Here is a 22,358-nt window from a genome sequence, read left to right on the forward strand (position 1 = left end):
GCTTTCAGCTTTTCTCCATTGAGTATTATATTTGCTGTGGGTTTGTCATAAATGGCTTTTATTATGTTAAGGTATGTTCCCTCTACACCCACTTTGGTAAGAGTTTTTATCATGAATGGATGTTGATAAATGGACAACATCCAAAAAAAATGGATACATTTTTGTCAAATGCTTTTTCTGCATCTATTGAGATGATCATGTGGTTTTTGACTTTTCTTTTGTTAATGTGGTGTATGATGTTGATTGATTTGTGTATGTTGTACCGTCCTTGTGAACCAGGGATGATCCCACCTGGTCGTGGTGTATGATCTTTTTTATATGTTGTTGAATTCGACTGGCTAAAATTTTGTTGAGAATTTCACTTCCTTTCTTATTACATTCTCTTCCCTAACCCTTTTTTTCTTCTTTTCTTTTTCTTTCTTTCTTTCTTTCTTTCTTTCTTTCTTTCTTTCTTTCTTTCTTTCTTTCTTTCTTTCTTTCTTTTCTTTTCTTTGCTTAAATTACTTTGAGTTGTATTGATGTCACTTGTGACTGAAAGAGTCCTAGTATATATAAGGGTGGCAATAATAAATATGTATTGTGCTGTTATTATGCGCCAGACCTGAACTTTGACTTGCCTCATTTCATTGACTTGCCTCATTTCATCTACTGCTCACCCAAACCCTATGACATTGTATAATCTTATAACCCAGCTGGTAAATAACTGTGTTCCAAATTATTTGAAAATGGAATGGGACAAAATTAGCTTGAGGCTCCGTTTGAAGGATTTAGATTAAACAGAAGAGATATGTTTTTGACAGGGTGGTTCCAGCCTAGAATGGGTTGCCAAGACAGATGGTTGAGTTGCCTTCTCAGGAGTTTAAAATAGGACAGATAGATATTTCTCTGGTCTTTTCCACATGGCATACTCTTTTTTTTTTTTTCCTTTTTTTTTTTTTTTTTTTTGACCATTCAGTAATGACTGCAGCAACAGATGAGACAAAGTGGATTGACATTTGATGTGATTCTGAGTCTGATGTGCTCGGGCAGGTATGGTCCTTTGTGCCTGGCAAGGGTCGAAAGTAACTTCTGCCTGGGGGCAGGGATTTGAGTAGATGAACTCTTAGAACTTCTAGCCTTGTGATTTCCAGGATTTCTCACTTTGCCATCAAAGACTTAAGGAATTAGAGACATGTGATAAGAAATTGTTATAGCATGAGTTTGATGATTTCAAGTTGTTGTTACTAATAATGAACACTTGAATAGCACTTGATAGGCTATGAGGGACTTTCACATTCTGCGTCACATTTGATTCTAGCACATGTTCCATAATCAGGTGTAATTAGGACACCAATCTAAAGTTGCCTCTTTTTTAAAAAAATATTTTATTCAGGTATGATCGATTTACAGTGTTATGTTAATTTCTGCAGTGCAACAAAGTGATGCAATTATACATATACATATACATTCTTTTTCGTATTCTTTTCCACTATGGCTTATCATAGGATATTGAATATAGTTCCCTGTGCTATATAGGAGGACCTTGTGTTTATCCATTCGATTTTTTTGGGGGGGGGGCCTCCCCTGCAGCATGTGGGAGTTACTGGACCAGGAATTGAACCCATGCCACAGTAGTGACGATGCTTGCTCCTTAACCACTAGGCCACCAGGGAACGCCTGTTTGTCCATCCTACCTGTTTATCCATCCTGTATTCTGTATATAATAGTTTGCATCTGTGAATCTCAAACTCCCAATCCATTCCTCCCCATGGAGAACCACAAGTGTATTCTCTATGTCTGTGAGTCTGTTTCTGTTTCATAGATCATTTGTGTTGTATTTTAGATTTCACATATAAGTGATATCATACAGTATTTGCCTTTTTTTCTGACTTCACTTAGTATGATAATCTCTGTTTGCATCTATGTTACTGCAAATGGCATTATTTCATTCTTTTTAATGACTGAGTAATAGTCCACTGTGTATATATGCCACATCTACTTTATGCATTCATCCATTGATGGACATTTAGGTTTTGTTTCCATGTCTCAGCTATTAAATAGTGCTGCTATGAACATTGGGGTGCATGGATCTTTTTGAATTATGGTTTTGTCTACATATATGCCCAGGAGTGGGGTTGCTGGATCTATATTTAGTTGTTTGAGGAATCTCCATGCTGTTTTCTGTAGTGGCTGCAGCAATTTTACATTCCCACCAACAGTGTAGAAGGGTACCCTTTTCTCTACACCCTCTCTAGCATTTATTATTTGTAGACTTTTTAATGATGGCCTTTCTGGCCTGTGTGAGGTGGGTACCTCATTATGGTTTTGATTTACATTTCTCTAATCATTTGTGATGTTGAGCATTATTTCATATAAGCTGCTTCTCCCCTTGTTTTTGACTGCCCCTGTGGCATATGGAAGTTCCTGGGTCAGGGATCAAATCAGAGCTGCATTTGGGACCTGCACCACAGCTGGTGCAATACCAGATCCTTAGACTGCTGCACCACAGAGGGAACGCCCAAGCAGCTTCCCCCTTTTTTAACCTGGGAGCACATTGGGTGTTCTTCGGGGACAGCTCAGGAACATCTGGCCCTGTGGGTGCTTGATTGTTGCACACAGAAGCTTTCTGCTGAAAGCCCACTCTGGGGGCAACACTCTTGGTAAGGTTTTTGCAGTGTGACTGGAACCTAGGCTCACAGGAAACACATGACATTGCCCCCTAGCTCTGGAAATGCACCCCACCCTTGCAATAGCCTTTTGATCAGCTCCAGTTGGTTTTTGTAAATTGGCCAAGATTTGTGGTAGAACTAGATTTCGAACCCAATACTAAGTCTCTGGCTGGTGGAGATTCAAGCTCAAGCCCCTGTGCTGTCTGGACTCTAGGAAGCATGTGTCAACTTGTGGCTGGGTTCTCTGGAAGCTCCCTAGGCTAGAAATGAGGCGAGGTAGGGAAGAAAAGGAGGGCGATGGGTCATGCAAGTAAGTACCCACATGCCCTCCCCAGGGAGAGCCCACAGTGGGGCAACTCTTGAAGAAAGTCCCAATCACCCACCTGCTCTTTCTATCTGTTGTCTTTTTAGGGCTGCACCCGTGGCATATGGAGGTTCTCAGGACAAATCAGAGCCACAGCCACAGCAATGCGGGATCCTTACCCCACTGAGTGAGGCCAGGGATCAAACCCACATCCTCATGGTGCTAGTCAGGTTTGTTATCGCTGAGCCACAATGAGAACTCCTCTATCTCTTGTCTTTATGGACATAGACTGGATAGGATCTTTGTTGTTTTTAATTTAGTTGAAATAGAATTCACATAAACAAAATTCATCATTTTGACCATTTTAAAGTATGCAATTCCGTGTTTAATATTGTGCATCACTACTATCTAATTCCGGAATAATTTCATCATCCCCCCCCAAAGAAGCCCTGTACCCATTAAGCAGTCATTTCTATTTCCCCTCCTCCCAGCCCCTAGCAACCACTAATTTGCTTTCTGTCTCTATGGATTTGCCTATTCTGGACATTTCATGTAGGTTCATGGAATTGTACAATATGTGGCCTATTGTGTCTGGCTTCTTTCATTTAGCATAATGTTTTCAAAGTTTGAATGGGGATTTTTGGCTAAAGTTTGAGATCATCCGTTTGAAAATCTTGCGCTGTTGATTTAGTTACCCTTGAGCTTAGGTACGGGACATCTCTCCCCGCCGTTGTCAACCTTGAGGCCTAAAATCCCATTTCCCTAGCATCTTCATTTGTAAAAATATTAAGCCCTGTGTGAGGAAACCTAGCAGTCCTCCGAGCTGAGCAGATCTAAGTTCAGCCTTGGGCAAAAAAAAAAAAAAAAAAGCTTTTTATCTCTTCGTAAACCTCAAGAATCAATTAAGGATATGACAATTAATGATGTCTTAAATTCCTTTTAACTTCAAAAAGTGAATCTGATATTCTAATGACAATACATCTGCCGTTGCCCAGGCCTCAGGAAGACAGACAATTAGAGCACAGGTTAGGGCAGATCGGGGTTAGTTCCTTCCTCTGGGTCAGTTATCACTGCCCTGGGCAGACACAAGCTTCTCCTCTCGCTCCTGGATGATGTCAGTCTCATTGCTGCTTCGGAAAAAGTCACTTAGGGCAAGTTCTCTATGGTTGAGACATAGCTCTAATTTATTATTTGATCACAGTGGGGCAGCATCATTTCTCAAAGAAAAAAAAGGGTACATCCTTAATATATTAATAAGGATGTGGGTGAATAAAAGAGTATGCGCTCATCATGTATCCTGCTCTATTGTCCTTACAAGTAAGGGGGCAGAGAAGTATCTAGGTACATAGCAGAACATTGCAAAAAAGTGCTACTCCAGTTTTTGTAAAAGAAAATACACATGTGTATGAATTATATGTAGGCAGAGAAGATCCTCTAAAAGAGTAGATGCCTATCATAATGGTGGTTTTAAAATTTTTCTTCTCTTATCTGCATTTTCTATTTTTCTGCAATGCTTTCGTGATAAAAAAAAAAAAAAATCGCAGTGAGAACTTAGCATTTAAAGTGACCGTGACTAAGTCATGTGCATCCATGTTTCTTCTTTATGGGGATTCCTGCTTAAGATGCACAACCGTAGTGTCAGAGAACAAGCCCCCTTCTGGCTTCTCAAGCAGGAAATAACTCTGATTTCCCCTGACTTGATGTACAGTAATCGGTGTCCCCTCTTGGCACACCCGTCTCTTTATTTGTCCATTTATTTCCTGAGCATCTGCTATGTGCCGGATGCGATTCTTCAGGCTGAGAGAGCAACAGCTAAGTGCGCCTGTAGCTCCCAAGTCTTACTAGAGTGAAGCACATAGAGTCACTTACCTCTCGTTCCCACGTCTGCAACTCAGCATCCTTGGTTGGGATCAACTCCCAGCATCTGTGACGCCTTCCCTCCCACAATCCCTTCTTAGACCAGCCTTTGTGAAGGTAGCGTGGTTTCCTGCCCCATACCATTGGCTTTTCAATGAAAATCAAAAATAAAATGAACAACTAAAACCTTTTTTCCCCCAACCCTGAAACTACTAGGTCCTTGTAGAAAAAAAAGGAAGACACAGGAAAAAAAGGGGGGGGCAGAGAATCAGAAAATGCCATTTACGATCTTACTGGTAAATGTATTTCTGCTGAAAGAATAAATCCACTGTGGTGAGGAACCTGAGAAGGTTGCCAAAGGATGGTTTTCCTCACTGTCATAATTATGTAACGAAAGAAACAAGCAGACCTGTTTTTTTTTTTTTTTTCTTTTCTTTTTTAATACTCTGAAGCTCTCAGCCTTAGGAATGAAATAAACAGATGAAATTTTGCTTTATAAAATTCAGTCTTAAAGCCATGCATCTAGCATGATGGTTCCTTTTGTGATTTTGGTCATAAGTGATAGATTGCTCTAATGTTCATTTTGCTTATTATTAGCCTGAAGGGATCATCTAATTGAATTCCTAAATGCTGTTATATCTCTCAAGATAATTTTATCCCTCTGAAAAATACGGATAATTTTTAACAAATCCAGTTTGGAGAACTCAAGCGTTCAGACTCCTTTTTTATGTCCTTTTTAAAAAAAAAAAAGATTTCCTGTCAGAATAATTAATTTATCTTCTTTGTAAAGGTGATATCTGATTATTCAGGACTGTCTGATTTGAAGCAATCATTATCTGCTAGCCAACATTTCCACAAAATAGAGCAAAATAAAATTGAGAGAGAGAATAATAAATCCTCTTTATTATACGACCAGCAACTGTTGCAAATACTTATTCAATTATTTTCAGCAAATACAGGCCCTCTGTGGTGGATGCTGCATGAGTAATTGTCTTTGGAACTTTGACCTTTCAGTTTGTGTGAAAAGAAATGTCACATTCACATCAGAGAAGGCAGAAGGACATCTGGAAAGATCCACGAAAGTGGCCTTGATAATAAGACCCAACATTCATTGTCACTGTATATGAGGTTTCTCATTTAATTCTTATAGGGGCCTAAGAGATGGTTGGTGACATCCTCATTTTCTAATGAGGGCAACGGGGCTTAGTTGGTTTATACAACTTGCCCAGGGTTATTGGTAGAACCAGGTCTCCCCTCCAAGTCTGTCTCACTCTGATCTCATGCTCAACCATTAGTCCTAGAGCTTTCCATTAGGGCGTAGAAGGGTTAGCCATATTTTAAATTCCATTCAGCAAATACTGTTAGTCCTGGCCACATTCCCAGAGCCATGATATGGTTGCTCTCCTCTAGGAATTTATAGTGTTGTTAGAATAATTCTAGGATACAAGATGGTATATAATTTCATTTCAAATGGGATATCACCATGAGCCAAAATATTTGCAACAGAAGATACGTACTTTGGGCATTAAAAATTCCAATACAAGCAGAGTTTTAGGTCTTAACTCATTTCTCGTTGACCAAGTGGCTGGCTCAACAGAGTGAAGTGAATTGGATGCAAATAAAAACATCATTTGAGAGAAATCATTTGAAGCGTCAGGGATGAAAATGATCTCTTAGAATTAAACAACAATAATGGCTCGTTTCATCCACGACATCCACCATGGAGAATTATGAGCAAGGGAAAGGAGCATCTCTGGCTTGGCCCATTGCAAAGGGTCTGAAACATCCTCAAGTTGTATGCCATGGCGATGTGTAGAAAAAAGAGAAAAAAAAAAGGCGATGTGGAAAAATTGAGTATTGAACATTGAATGAAAAATCGAATCCCTGATTCTGGGGCCGGAACTTACATTTATTAACCGTGTGATCTTAGGGGAGGGACTCGGTCTTTCGGACGCTCAGCTTTCCCCGTTGTGAAGGGGAAATGCAGTACCCGTGTGTGCTCTATTTGATCTCACAAGGTTGATGGAGATGAGCCACGTGAAAAGTGTTTGGGGAACGATAAAGCTGTAAAAGAGCATTACAGCCGGTCCTGTTCATGTGTTCTTCATCCTTATTGCCCTTGTGCCTTGGACGTGATCTGACACGGCACAGATGTTTAACAAATGTTTATTGAACCTAATGGAACCGAAGCTAGGTTTATGTACAGAATAAACAGAGCTGGAGAGGTGTCTCACTGCAGTGCTGTTTGTACTAATTATGTGGCTCCCCTGAGCTGGGCTGGACCAGAGCACAGCAGGTCCTCAGCCCTGCCTTCCTCTCCGTGGTGCTCTCAGCTGCTGCAGGTGGGGATGAGCCTCCAGTCTGTGTGCCCGGGCTGCCCAAAGCCCCAGGGGACTTGAAGCTGGCAGGTTGTGGGGAACATCCTGGGTGAAGACCTTTAGTTAGGAGAGATGATTGCCAGTCTCTGTACACACTGGCGAGCACCCCATGCAGTTTTGAACTCCAGGGAAAACCAACCTAAAATAATAATAACAATAACAATCACTCTTTTGGGAAAGCAGTTTTGACGCGCTGCTACTTGCCTCTTGCCTCGTGCTCGAAACGCATGGTAGGAAACCAAGGAAGGTTTCCTTGGAAGCTGTTGTGTAGAAGAGGTCAGGTGCCAATCTGTATAATTTGCTGGAGGATGAGTCTTCTCACTGACATTTCCTACCTTCCAGAAACAGCAGGATAATGGGAAGCATGCTATGGTGGTAGCTGTCCACACTTATCTCAAAGTAGAAATTTTCATTTGTTCGGTTACATTTATTAGAACTATTGGACATCTGAAGTCTTCTTTCTTAAATCCCCTCTTGCTGGGAAAGAACTGAAAAACTTGGTTCTGTTTTCCTAAGCAGTATAGCACTGACCCAAATGTGTTTGCTTGTTTGTAGGGTGTGCCTGGGGCGGGGGGAAGCTTGGTGGTGGGCTTCCCAGACAGATACACTCTCGTGATAACATCAACAGGACGGCAGGTTTGAGCTTGGTATTTTTGGTGTCACAGAGTTAATTTAATGTGTGGAGAATGATTTATAATCTATACCAGAAGAATACCTGCCTATGAATTTAAAGCAAAAATCAAGTGGATCCGAACTTGATATGGTCCTAAATCATATCTCTGCCTATAAGAAGGTTTTGGGAAGCCAAGTTTATAATCACAAACAGAGTTGCTGAGTGTGAAAGAACAGAGGAGTAAGTGTGATGGGTTTAAAGTTTAGTGGTATTAAGCTGTGATAGCATGACAAATCCATTGCCACAAGAGAGGTATGTCTGCCAACAAGACCATATATTCAGGTTGGCTGGACATGGCACTGTCATCCTTGGGCAGAAGGTGCAAAGCAGTTAATCAGTGAAATCTTAAGTGATACAAGAAATACAGTGGCATCATGATTCTGCCCCCATCGTAAAATTACTCTTTCTATTAAAGGCAGTCTCTCCCTCTTTCTTCGCCAGTATGATAGCAGAGGTAGCAAAGGCAGAACAACAGCATAACCAAAGTAGGATGGTGATGATGCAGGAGAGAGGCAGGTAGATGAACAACACAGAACTGTTATCAGAAAGAGTTCTCAGAAAGCTGCAGAGCTATCTGGACAGAAAAGTCAGTCTCCAGAAATAATCCTGAGAAGCAGGCATCTTGCAGAGCCTCAATAAAACATAATGATAAATGTGTATATTGAAAGTGAACCAGATCATTACATAAGGCCAAATTGAATTCTGTCTGACTATTTTGGTGAAAAAAAAAAAGTTCCAGCAAAGACAGTCATGAAATAAGAATCACATGGCGTGTAAACCAACTGTAATGGAAAAAATAAAAATCATTAAAAAAAAAAAAGAAAAGTATCACGTAGTAGCATGTAAAGAAGAAGATGAACAGAACAAGGGCGAAGTCCTCCAACTCAAGGAACAGAACGTGGACGAGCACCCACTAGGTCCTGTGTTCCCTTCCTAACTAACCCCCAGTGGTGTCCACTCTCCTGACTTCTGGATTAGTTCTACCTGTTTTGATACATTATACACATGAAGTATATGCTCTTCCTGTCTGGCTTCAATTGCTCAACTCCATGATTGAGTATTTCACCCGTATTTTTGCATGTAGTTATAGATTATGCTCACGGCTATATAGTATTCCCACTGTGTGACTATGTCACAATTTATTTGACCATTTTATTTTTGATGGACCTATGGGTGGTTTCCAATTTTTGTCTGAGTACTGTTGCTTTGAACATTCTAATACGTGTCTTTGGATAAACATCTGCACAAATTTCTATTGGTTATAACCTGGAAATGTGTTTTCTGAATCACAAGTTATGCACATATATCAATTTAGTAGGAACTGCCGATTTTCCAAAGTGGTTGAACTGATGTGTTCTGCCACAAGCACTGTGTGAGAATTCCTGTTCCTCTACATCCCTGTCAGCACTTATTATTCTGCATCGCAGCCATTTTGGTAGATAGGTCATGGTATTTCATTGTGCTTTTAATGTGCATTTCCCTGGTGACTAATAAACTTGGGCAGTTTTTCATGTTGATTGGCCATTTATCTATTTTCTTTTGCCCATTTTGCTGTTGAACTGTTCATGCTTTTCTTATTGGTTTGTAGAAGGGTTTTTTGTTTGTTTGTTTTTGCTTTTTAGGGCCAAACCCATGGTGCTTGGATGTTCCCAGGCCAGGGGTTGAATCACAGCTATAGCTGCCCGTCTATACCACAGACACAGCCATGTGGGATTTGAGACCCATCTGCAACCTACACCTCAGCTCAGGCAATGCCAGATTCTCCACCCCACTGAGCAAGACCAGGGATCAAACCCAAGTCCTCATGGATACTAGTCGGGTTCATTATTGCTGAGCCACAACAGGAACTCCTAGAAGCTTTTTAAAAAATCCTGTATCTGTGGGGTTTTTTTTTTTATCATATATAATATATAAGTGTGTATAAATATATGTTTAATATTTTATCCCACCCTACAGGTTGCTATTTAATTCACTTTTGGTGAACAGAAGTTCTTAGTTTTAATGTGGTCAAGTTCTTTTTTATTTCCTACTTTATTTTATTTTTAATTGACCTGTAGTTAGTTTACAATATTGAGTTACTTTCAGATGTACAGCAGAGTGGTTCAGTTATACACACATACACACATCTTTTGCAAATAATCTTTTCTATTGCAGATTATTACAATATATTTTAGATATTGTAATATACTTTACTAAGATACTTTAGTTAGTATATTTCCCTGTGCTATACAGTAGGTCCTTGTTGTTTACCTATTTTATATATGGTAGTGTGTATATGTTAATCCCAAACTCCTAATTTATTCCCCCCCCACCACCAGTATCCCTTTGGTAACCATAAAGTTGTTTCTACATCTGGAGTCTGTTTCTATTTCATAGAAAAGTTCATTTGTGTCATATTTTTGATTCTACAGATGGGTGATATCACAGTATTTATCTTTGACTTAATTCATTTAGGATGACAATCTCTAGGTCCATCCATGTTGCTGCAAATGGCATTATTTCATTCTTTTTATGGCTGGGTAATACTCCATTGTGTATGTTTATCACATCTTCTTTATCCACTTATCTGTCAGTAGACATTTAGGTTGCTTCCATATCTTGGCTTTGTAAATCATGCTGCTGTGAACATTGGGGTGCATGGATCTTTTTGAATTGCAGTTTTCTCTAGGTATGTGCCCATGAGTGGGGCCTCTGGATCATATGATAACTCTCTTTTTAGTTTTATAAGGAGCCTCCATACTGTTTTCCATAGTGGCTGCACCAATTTATATTCCCACCAACAGTGAAGGAGGGATTCTTTCTCTCCACACCCTCTCCAGCATTTATTATTTGTAGACTTTTTGATGATGGCCATTCGGACTGGTGTGAGGTGATACCTCATTATAATTCTGATTTGCATTTTTCTAATAATTAGTGATATTGAACATCTTTTCATGTGCCCATTGCCCCCATGTATGTCTTCGTTGGAGAAATATCTATGTAGGTCTTTTGCCCATTTTTTTCATTGGGTTGTTTGGGTTTTTTTTTTTTTTTTGATATTAAGCTGTATGAGCTGTTTGTATATTTTGGAAATTAATTCCTTGTCTATAGCATCACTTGTAAATATTTTCTTCCAGTCTGTAGGTTGTGTTTTCATTCTGTTTGTGGTTTATTTTGCTGTGCAGAAGGTCTTAAGTTTAATTAGATCTCATTTGTTTATTTTTGCTTTTATTTCCATTATTTTAGGAGAAGGATCCAAAAAAAAAATATTGCTGCAATTTATGTCAAAGTGTTCTGCCTATGTTTTCCTGGTGGTTTTATAGTATCCAGTCTTACATTTAGAATTTTAATCCATTTTGAGTTTATTTTTGTATATGGTATTAGAGAATGTCCTAATTTCATTCCTTCACAGGTAACTGTCCAGTTTTCCTTGGACTGTCATTTTGCCTTTGTATATCCTTTCCTTCTTTGTTATAAATTAATTTACCATGAGTGCATGGGCTTATTTCTGGGCTTTCTGTCCTGATCCACTGATTAACATTTGTTTTTGTGCCGGCATATGGAGTTTCCCAGGCTAGGAGTCAAATCAGAAAATCAGAGCTGTAGCTGCTCATCTACACAATAGCCACAGCAATGCAGGATCTGAGCCGCATCTGCGACCTACACTGTAGCTCACAGCAACTCCGGATCCTTAACCCACTGAGTGGGGCCAGGGATCAAACTTGCATCTTCATGGATACTAGTTGGGTTTGTTACCGCTGAGCCACAGTGGGTATTCCTATTTGAAAAAGCATTGCCTAGCCCCGGGTCATGAAGATCTTTCCCTCTAAAAGCTGTATTGTTTTAGCTTTCAGTTTATTTCTCCAGTCCATCTTGCTGTGGTCTGAATATCTGTGTTCTGCCCCAAGTTCGCATGTTGAAATCCTAACCCCAAGGCAATAGTATTAGGAGGTTGTGCATTTGTGGGAGTGGATTAGTTCTGCCTTATGAATGGCATTAGGCTTCAGGGTCATCCCTATCTCCTTATGTCACATGAGGACAAAGCAACAGGTACCATCTATGAATGAGGAAGCAGGACCTCCCTAGATACCAAAGTTTATGGTATTTTTGTTAGAGCAGCCTCAATGGACTAAAACTGGAATTGATTCTTGTGGCAGTCAATATGCATTTTTTTTTTCAATATGGATATTTGGTTGGCCCAGCATGATTTACTGAAAAGACTACCCTTTTCCCTACTGAATTACATGGTCACTTTTGCCATTAATCTGTGATCCTGTATGTGTGGGTCTGTTCCATTGGACAGTTTTCTGTTCTGTGTTTTGAAGTATAGTTGATTTACAAGTATGTTGTATTCATTTCTAGTACATAGCAAAGGGATTCAGTTATACATGTGTATAGATATCCATAGATGTATATCTGTATTCTTTTTCATATTCTTTTCCATTATGGCTTATTATAGGGTATTGAATATAGTTCTCTTGCTAATAGTAGGACCCTGTTGTTGATGATTATCTGTTCTTGTACCAGTACCACACAGTTCTGATCATCAATAGCTTTATAATTATAGTTCCTGATAGCTCTTAATATAAATTCTTCATATTTGTTCTTCTCTAAGAGTGCCTTGGCTCTTCTTGGCCGTTTACATTTCCATATGGATTTTAGAATTACTTTGTAAACTATACCACAGCTTGGATTTTGGTTGAGAGTGTATAGAAGGATATACGAATTTGGAGAGAACTTGTTATATTTACAATACGGACTCATCTCATCCATAACAACTCCACTTATTTGGCTCTCCCTTATTTTTTTCTCAATAATATTTTGTAATTTTTAGTTAGAGGTTCTGCACATCTTTAATTAGATTTACTTCTAAGTATTTGAGTGTTTGGATGTTATTATAAACGTTTTATTTTCCATTTGTGTATTGCCAGTATATACAAATATGACTCATGTCATAGCTCAGACTGCAATAACAAAACACCATAAACTGGGTGGCTTATAGACAACATAAATTTATATCTCACAGTCCGGGAAGCTGGGAAGGCCAAGATCAAGGACTGCTGGCAGATTTGGTGTCTGGTGAGGGCCATCTTCATACATAACACGTGGCTTTTTGCTGTGTTCTCACATGGTGGAAAGGGTTAGGATCTCTCTGGAGACTCTAAGGTAAGAGCACTAAGCCTATTCATGGGAACCGAACCCAAAGTACCCACGTCTTTGGATTGCAAAATATGAGTTTTGGAGGGGACACAATTATTCAGGCTATAGCGACTAATTTTGGTATGTTGCCTTTATATCCAATGTCCTTCTTATATTCTCGTATTAATTCTAAACATTTGCCTATAGATTCTTCAAAATTTTCCATATGCATAGTCATTGTCCAGAAGTGATAGTTTTATTTTTTCCTTTTCAATATCCATGATTTTTATTTCTTCTTTTGCCCTTAGCACTGGCTAGACCTCCAGTGACAGTGTGGAGTAGAAGTGGTTACAGGGGCCATTCTTGACTCAGTCCTAGTATTTGGAAGGTTTTGATATTCTACCAATGGGAATGATGATTGCTGTGGGTAATTTGTCACATTAAGAAAGTTCTGTTCTTAGCTGGCTGAAAGTTTTCATCACAGGTGAATGTTAAATTTATCCAATACTTTTTCTGCATTTAAGATGATAATGTGATTTTAATCCTTCTTGTGAATGTGGTAATTTGAGTTTATGATTTTTGAATCTTAAACCATACTTGCACACGCAGACTAAATTACACTCAGTTCACTATATTCCTGGATTTGATTTCCTAATATTTTAAGAATTTTAAAATAATGTTTATGAGAAAGGTGAGTTTGCAATTTTACAGAATGCTTGTCAGAATTTTTAAATCAAGTTTATGATGTTTTCATTTTTAAAAAAAAGTCTGGGAAGTTCTGCTTCTGGTTCTAGCTTCTTGAAGAATTGTGTAAGTGTTATTTTTCTTAACCTTTGGAGAATTCATTGATAAGCTCTCTGGGCCTAGGTTTTTCTTTGAGGAAAGGTTTTTAAATACTGGGTTCAAAATTTAGCATACATACAGAAATAGTCATATTTTCTATTTTTTCTTCTGTCAGCTTTGGTAAGTCGTGTTTTTTGATGAATCTCTTTATTTCATCCAGATTATCAAGTTTATCTGCATAAAATTGTTTTTAGAATACTTTTATCATGCAATCTATAGTGGTATTCTCCCTTTCATTGCTGTTTTTGCTAATTTGTGGTTTTTCTACTTTTTAAAAAATCAATCTTGGTTTTTTAAATTTTGTTAATCTTTTCAAAGAACTAATTTTGGAGGTTTGTTGATTTTCTTTATGATATGTTGGCTTATTATCTCCTTGATTTCAGTTTTTAATCTCTGTCATTTATTTCCTTAGGTTTGACTGCTGCTCTTTTTCTAGTTTCTTGAGATAAACACTTAAATAGTTGATTTTTAGACTTCTTTTTTCTTCTGTGTGCTTTTAAGGCTATATGTTTCCTTTTAAGCATCATTTTAGTTTTTATCCATAAGCTTCAAAACGTATTTTTTGGAGGGTAGTTCCCTTTGTGGCATAGTGGAAACAGAGCCCGACTAATAACCATGAGGATGCAGGTTCTATCCCTGGCCCCTCTCAGTGGGTCAGGGATCCAGCGTTGCTGTGAGCTGTGGTGTAGGTCACAGACATGGCTCAGATCCTGCGTTGCCGTGGCTGTGGCATAGGCTGGCAGCTGTAGCTCCAATTGGACTCCTAGTCTGGGAACTTCCATATGCCGTGGATGCAGCCCTAAAAAGCAAAAAACAAACCAAAAAAAGAAATGTATTTTTTAATTACTCAGTTTAAAATATTTTCTACTTTTTATTTTTTTCCTTTATCCCATGGATTGTTTAGAGTGTATTATTTAATTTTTAAGCAGTTTTTTTTTTTCTTTTTTCATAATAGACCTCTAGTTCAATTCCCATGGTGGTTAGAGAAGATATTCTTAAATATTTCAACATTTTGAAATTGTTGGGACTTGCTTTCTAATACATTGATTTCAATGTTCCACATATGCTTGAAATGAATATGAATTGGTCTTTAGTAGGAGCAATTTTACGTACGTAGCAATTAGATTTGTTAGTTGTACTGTTAATATCTTCTGTATCCTTACTGATGATTTTTGGCTTATTCTACCAGCTATTGAGAAAGATATGTTAACTTCTTCCACTGTAATTGTCGATTTGAACATTTTTCTGTTTTGCTCTGATCATTTTTGTTTGATTTCTTTTGAAGCAATGCTATCGGTTGTGTAGAGATTTAGGATTGTAGTGTCTTCCTATCGGATTGACCCATTTGCAATTATGAACTGTCTCTCTTTATCTCTAAAAATATTGCTTGTTTTAAGGTTCCCATTGCCTGATATTGATAGAGTTACACAAGCTTTTTTTGGTTATTTTTAGTGTTTGCATAGTATATTTGTCTTTCCTTTTGCATTAAGCATTTGTGTATTATTATGTTTAAAACATATACTTGTTTTTTTATCTTGTCTGACAATCATAATCTTTTACTTAAAATTTAATTCACTTGCATTCAGTGTAATCGTTAACATATCAATTTCTAGATATCATCTTATTTTTCATTTTCTATTAGGCTCTTCCCTTTTATATTCTTTTTTCCCTTTTATTTCATGTTCCTTTCCCCCTCTTTTTTGGCCTTTTTTAGGTCAAATTTTTAATTATTTAATGTTTTTATTCCAGGGACTTACAAACAGTTTATTCATTTCTTATTCTGATAGTAGTTATCCTAGACATTACAACATATATCCTTGATTTATTACAGAATTATGCAAATTATTATTTTTACCACTCCTCTGGTATTATTAGGCCCTTAAACCTTTTTTTCTCTTTTTTTTTTTAGACCCTTAAACCTTTTAAACTGTTTACCATTCCTGACTTTTGTGTTCTTCCTGTTTTGCATTTTATTTTATTTATTTATTTATTTTTTTGTCTTTTTGTTGTTGTTGTTGTTGTTGTTGCTATTTCTTGGGCCACTCCCGCGGCATATGGAGGTTCCCAGGCTAGGGGTCGAATCGGAGCTGTAGCCACCGGCCTACGCCAGAGCCACAGCAACGCGGGATCCGAGCCACGTCTGCAGCCTACACCACAGCTCACGGCAACGCCGGATCGTTAACCCACTGAGCAAGGGCAGGGATCGAACCCGCAACCTCATGGTTCCTAGTCGGATTCGTTAACCACTGCACCATGACGGGAACTCCCCTATTTTGCATTTTAGTTCTACGTAGATTTTATTCTACAAAAATTTACAGTATTCATTTTGTACAGTCAATAGTAATTTATAAATATCCATATACTTACCCTTTTCACTGTTTTTCATTTCTTCCTGTATTTTTTTCAAAAATAAACTTGTAACACAGCCGCTATGGACGTTAGGTTGGCTGGTTTAAATATATTTAAGATGAAATTTTGATGAAATAATCACCAAAAATAGATGGTAAGTTGGTATAAGACAACTTGAGTATCGAGGTCAGGCAATAATATTGATTTTTCAATGTAGTACTGAATTTACTCAGTCAAATTCAAACACTTACTGGGTGGCATTCTTCAGTTTTCAGAGAGCATTAATATTCAGCTCACAGTTGATTCTGTTAATAAGTTGATGGAAAAGCCAAAAAGACAAGTAGGGATCATGGGAGGAAAGAGAGTTGCCCGCATTTACCCACCTTGCATAGAACCCAAGTTCCCTGATGCCCAGTTCAGTCCTCTATGTGTATCAAATAACTCTTAGGTCGATAAAGAGAAGTGTGGCCCTGGAAAATGCATCCCTCAAAATACGCCGTTTAAAGACAGCTCCTTAAATGATTACCTTCTTCCGTCTTTTTGTAGTGCCTTACCTAGATCTTTAAAACTCAAAACACACATAAACACCAGCCTGTAGCAAACATAGTTAAGTTTCCTCACAATTGGAAACTCACATTAAAGCCCCACAGAAGTGGGGAAGGGAAAGTGAGGAGGGTTATATTAGATTTATTTTGGTCTTTTTGCTTAGTTTTTCTTTCCAGGCATTGGACTGAACTTCAGTGTTCAGAACCAGAAGTGAACATTGTTTAGGTATCTATATTTGTTAATACTCTACTTTTAGAAATTTTTAGTTACAGTAGATTCCAGGAGTATTTAGGGAACTTCTAGCTATATTCCGTGGAAAACCAACAAACATAGACCCCAAAGAGCCATGAATAAAATAAACTTGTGGAGTATATAAGGCTCTCCTACTCATCTAGCACAAGGCAGAGTAGGTGCTTATAAAGTTAACTAACTGAATGAATCAATGAAAAGTACCTCCATATCTAGCTCTGTCTCCTCCATTTATCCAAAGATTCTCTTGGCCCCATTCACAGTGATGGCAGTGCCACCACTGAAGCAGCATTTATTTTCTGTTCAATGTGTAGTGAGAGAAAAGGGATGGAGAATCAGAAGCCCCATTTTTATCCATGCTGCAAACTCTTCTACTTGGATTTGTGCCATAGCAGACAGGATATTCTGCCCCTCTCCAAGAGAGTTTGCCCACCTCCACATTTTGAGAAAACATTTGGTTTGGAGACGTGGTTGACATCCTTTGGGACACTTGTGTCTCTGCCCCCTGCAAATCCTATCTCTGAGAATTCCTGCTGCTCATGGTGTCTGCCATAAAGGGCAGCAGAGTGGCCCTGCCCCTACCCCATGTCCACCTCACCTCGATATGAATAGACCAGGAGCAGACTCATGGAAAGCAACAGTCACTCTCTCAAGAGTGTGAGCCAGGTCACAGAAACGACACTCAGTGATAGTGGACTCGCGCTCAGAACTCATGTCCAGGCAGGGCTGCAGTTGGCACCAGTGCACGGCACAGTCAAATACAACCAAAGTTGCTTGAAAGCCAAATTTTAAATAATCAGAAGCAGCCCAGTCTTTAGAGGGAAGATATAGGTATGCTTAAAAAGTGAGGAGAAGAATCAAAAGAGAAAGAGTAAAGAGAGAGAAAGAATCAGAGAACAGAGACCCACTGAGATTCTAGTTCCCAGCTTAGGTGGCTATAAAGTCCAGCTGGACTTTGTTTCCTGGTTCTGGAGATTTGTAAGATTGTGGTTTTATCTTCACACTTAGCTCCTCTTTTTGTATTATTTATTTATTTATTTATTTATTTTTTACATTCACTGTTATTATACTTTATTTAATAAAGAAATACATTTGCCCTTGCAAAAATAGTAATTGCAAGTTTACAAATAAACCCACAGACCTCAAAGTCATGATGCCAAATCTTCAACTTATATCCAACAAAAGCAAGTCAGTTTACAAATGGTCCTTAGCGCCTCTTTTTAATTTGAGCTGATTCAAATGAGATTTGATTTCCAGCAACCAACCATCTCTTGACAAATGGGTTTCCCTTCTCCCCAGGGCTTTGATGCAGCCCTTCTCCCTCCTGTGAGGAAAGACTGTGATATGAAAAACTCTCGCACTATCAAATTGACTTTTCCAGGAACCTTTTAGAAAAATACTGCAGGGAGAAGACAATGTTCAACACTAAGGAATAATGATTCATGATATTATTTTGAGCATCGTTTGGAATATATTTTAGGAATCTTCCCAGTGTACCTTCCATCATCTCAATAGTGGACCACTTACTCTGCCTAAAAGGGCTACTTATCATTACACATAAACATTTCCCTGTCCTGCCGCACATACACACACACACACACACAGACACAGACACACAGACACACACACACACCTCTTACATCAAATCGTAAATGCCTGAAAATGGGAAAATGCCCCCACCGTCTTTACACACTTAGCCATGTAGTACCGTGGCTAACACCTAGAGTGTTCATTTGGATGGATATGTGCCATATGTGTAAATTGAGTGAGTATTCGTTCTCCACCTCTCTTGAATGTTTTTAGAATGTTGGAACTAATATTCAAATACGACCTTTTCAGAAACTTTCCTTTTCCCTTTTGCTCCTCCTTCTGGACTTTCACATGTCCTTAGACTTCTGTGAGCTCTGCTGGAATGGTTTGCAGAGCATGAGAAAGACAGGAAAGCAGCATTAGCCTTTACTTAATCCCCAGGAAGAGAAGACTTAGAGGGTGGTCCCGTCATAGTCACTAGGTTGTGATTAAAGGAGCCAATATAGGCATTTGAAAGGCATTTGAAGGCTGACTTTCCGATGAGGACATATGGCTCATTTTCATCAATGCAGGTAAAAGTTCATCAGCCCAGTGGCCCCAAAGGAAGGCCTGCATTGTGCGTGCCCCAATACTTCCTTGGAAAGGGGGCCATTCTCACAGACTTGACCTAAGGCCAATGAAAGGCTATTAATAGAAACTCCAGAATCCAGGATTCTTCATAAATACTCTCTTGGAAAAAATTATTTTCATGCAGAAAGGACCGCTTTTTCTGACAATCGTTAACATTTTGTTTTCCTTCTCCATGTCGTGAAAGCCCAGACTAACATTCAGGACACTCAAGAAGGTCACTAGGAGTTCCCGTCGTGGCGCAGTGGTTACCAAATCAGACTAAGAACCATGAGGTTGCGGGTTCGATCCCTCACCTTGCTCAGTGGGTTAAGGATCCGGCGTTGCCATGAGCTGTGGTGTAGGTCACAGACGTGGCTCGGATCCTGCGCTGCTGTGGCTCTGGCGTAGGCCAGCAGCTACAGCTCCGATTCGACCCCTAGCCTGGGAACCTCCATATGCCGCAGGAGCGGCCCTAGAAATAGCAATAAGACAAAAAAAAAAAAAAAAAAAAGAAGAAGGTCATATAAAGAAATAAAATAAAAATATGTTTTGAGCATGGTTGGTTCTGTAGCATATTATGCGCTTGTCTTTTCCGGTACAATAGTATGATTTATTTTGTAAATATGCCAATTTTTGCAGAATGAGTCATTGTTAATGTGGAAACCAGCTGAATCATCCATCCATCAGTGAATATACTTGTTTTCCTTTTTTTCCCCTCTATTTGTTTATCATTATTCTAAAAGATATTAGATGTTCTTTCATTCAGGGTTCTCCTCCCCTTCAGCTGTGTCATTTGGTTCACAAGTAATCCGGTAAAGCTAGCCTAAACTTTGTGTTGGTTCAGAATGCTATTCATAATATTGAATCAGAAGCCGGAGTCCCATGTAATCCTTCAGAACCTCAGATCTCTTGGCTCCTGTGCAAGAGGTAATTGGAGAGTCCAGAAAGATCTGATTCAAAAGGACATTTTTTCTGACCCCAAGAAAAGCTAATCAGACTTTGGATTCTGATAGCAGATCCATAGGAATTTACTTTTAAAGTTATTTCATCATCTTGTTTCAACAAATCTAAAAAATCCAGTGTAGCCCACCTACGATATTGAGTTCCTTTTCATATTTGTTAGACACATCTCTTATTTGTTCCAGATGTCTTCAAGGAAAAGAAATTTAGATAAGAAGAAATGAAAATATTACATGGAGTGAGACTATGATTTTAGCGGTGGGGGGAACGATAGCTCAGAAGTCAAGAGAACTGAACGCTGGTCACTGAAGTATTACCAGTGAGTTGAATGATTCTCTCATTTACTTGGTTTTCTGGTGCCTCAGTTTCCCCTTCAGTAAAATGAGATTATTCCCCTGAAATCTCACGATAAGACTCATTGACCCTTTTCTTATCATTTATCTTTTGATGCAAACCTGTGACACTAAACCATCTCCATTATTGTATATTTAACAACTTACTGTGTTCAGTAACCATCATGCATTAAATGCAATAATTATTAGTAGCTGCCTTAATATTTCCCCTGCTAACTGTATCAGTGGAGAAAATGGAATTAAAAAGAAGGTTACGGTTTGTTATGCATTATTTCTAAGAGAACGCAGAGAAATAATCTGTCATCACCAGTAGCTCTTATCTAAGACACTACGCTGCTGACTTTCAAGGAATTCCCAAGAAACTGAATTCCTCTTACCAAGGTATCTTTTTAATATATCTGTGTCATAGACTACCTGCTCATTGACACAAGTGGTCTATCAAAGTTTTATCTTTACATCATTAGCTTTTAAATACTAGAACTCATTTCAGTGCTGAGAAAAGTCTGATGAGCATGATTACACGTGGAGATTTTCAGGTAGAAGATATCCGGGAACGTGCATAGAATACAGAGGTTTTGACTTGCTTTGCCATTTGTTGCTGTGTTTTCACATCATATCTTGTGATGATAGTATTACTAATCGGCGGAAAGATAATAGTTTATTTTACTGCTTCCCTTCCCCCTCCTTCCAGGATGGCATTGGGAAAATTTCCAATCAAACAAGTGGTTATGATGTCAGGAGGAGATTCTAGACGGCCTTTCAGGGATAAGACCTTGTAGTAGGTTGAACCATAAAATCGCCATCGTTAGTCAGAAATGATGGCCCACTGGTAGTTTCATATGGCTCAAATGACGGAGCTTTGAGTTTGTATTCCAGCCCTGCAAGCCACTTGCATGTCAGCTCAGGGCAGTTACTTAAGTTCCAAGCCTTGTCTTATGAAGTGGGAATAACACCTACTTTGTAGGGTTGATGCTAAGCTTAGTAATGACCTGTAGAAGCACTGGGTCCGGCAATAGTAAATGTTCAAGAGACAGTTAATGTTATCATCAATGTCAGTGACTTAGGGAGTTTCTTCACTTGCCCTTTAGCAATTTCTGCATAGAGGGCGACGGTAACGGTTGCTATGCCAGAAAGAAATGGAAAATGTTTGTTAGGCAAGCATGACTTTGAAAGCCCCACTAGCTTTAAAAGGTCTTCCGTTCCTGCTCTGTATGCTCTGCTATGTCCTAGTAAGGTCACAGATAAAGTCTGACATACACTCCGTAGAGTATCCAAATAGAAAATGTACTGAAGCAAATCAAGAACACAGTTGGGAAAAAAGAAAAAGAAATCAAAGCACCGAGCAAACATTCTTAACTTTTGGCAGAGGAACGGGACTGCCTGAATCCCCATGGCTCTTTGAGTTATTAATAGCGACTCATTTTATCATATTTTGGGCAGTTATATATTTTTATATCATGCAGCGAGTGTAAGGCTTTCAAGGCTTGATGACCTTTTGAAAAATGTGTCACTCTGGACCGGAGCAGGGCAGAGGATGCCATTCTTTCATCTGTGGAGCACCCACCAGGCTGCACTCATTAAAGGCTGAGGACGAGCCCGGCGCTGCGGCGCCGCCTGGAACGAAGCTCCCATCTGCTCTGCCAGAAGCCGTGATGAAGTCACCAGTTGCACACAACAGTAGTAATTCGCAGCTATTTATGACCGTTTTCACAGCGAAGGTCTAGATCAGGAGGCTGTGTTTACATGCTGGGCAGCAGAATGGTTCCAGGAATCATTCCCACAGTAACTTTTGGTCAGACTCATCAACTGAGTAGCAAAAAAACCAACCAGTTGGTCCTGAAGCTGAAATGACCAGGTCTCCAAGTTAGCCTCCACATGCCTGCTGCCCCTCGAATCTGAGACTGAATGGACTCTGATAAAGGACATGTTCACACATTGAGG

General features: G+C 39.0%; 1 protein-coding gene and 1 long non-coding RNA gene across 5 annotated transcripts in view; both read left to right on the plus strand.

Moving 5' to 3' along the window:
* The window catches only part of LOC100626841 (uncharacterized), a 132,702-nt gene that overhangs the window by 13,914 nt on the left and 96,430 nt on the right, over positions 1-22,358 (plus strand).
* Positions 1-22,358, plus strand: part of PCED1B (PC-esterase domain containing 1B) — a 201,775-nt gene that overhangs the window by 4,951 nt on the left and 174,466 nt on the right. Inside the window, exon 1 of one of the 3 annotated variants that reach the window (XM_084957265.1) lies at positions 20,332-20,383. The exons of the other annotated variants lie outside the window; for them this stretch is intronic. The gene's annotated coding sequence lies outside the window, so the exon portion shown is untranslated. Of the gene's footprint in view, positions 1-20,331; positions 20,384-22,358 lie in introns of those variants that run through there. 3 annotated transcript variants of the gene reach the window in all.

Source organism: Sus scrofa, chromosome 5 (genome assembly GCF_054392235.1).
Source record: "Sus scrofa isolate SSC_HxYL_T2T_F1_AM1 chromosome 5, Sscrofa_HxYL_maternal_Yorkshire_Landrace_v2.0, whole genome shotgun sequence".
In the NCBI taxonomy this organism is placed as follows: Eukaryota; Metazoa; Chordata; class Mammalia; order Artiodactyla; family Suidae; genus Sus; species Sus scrofa.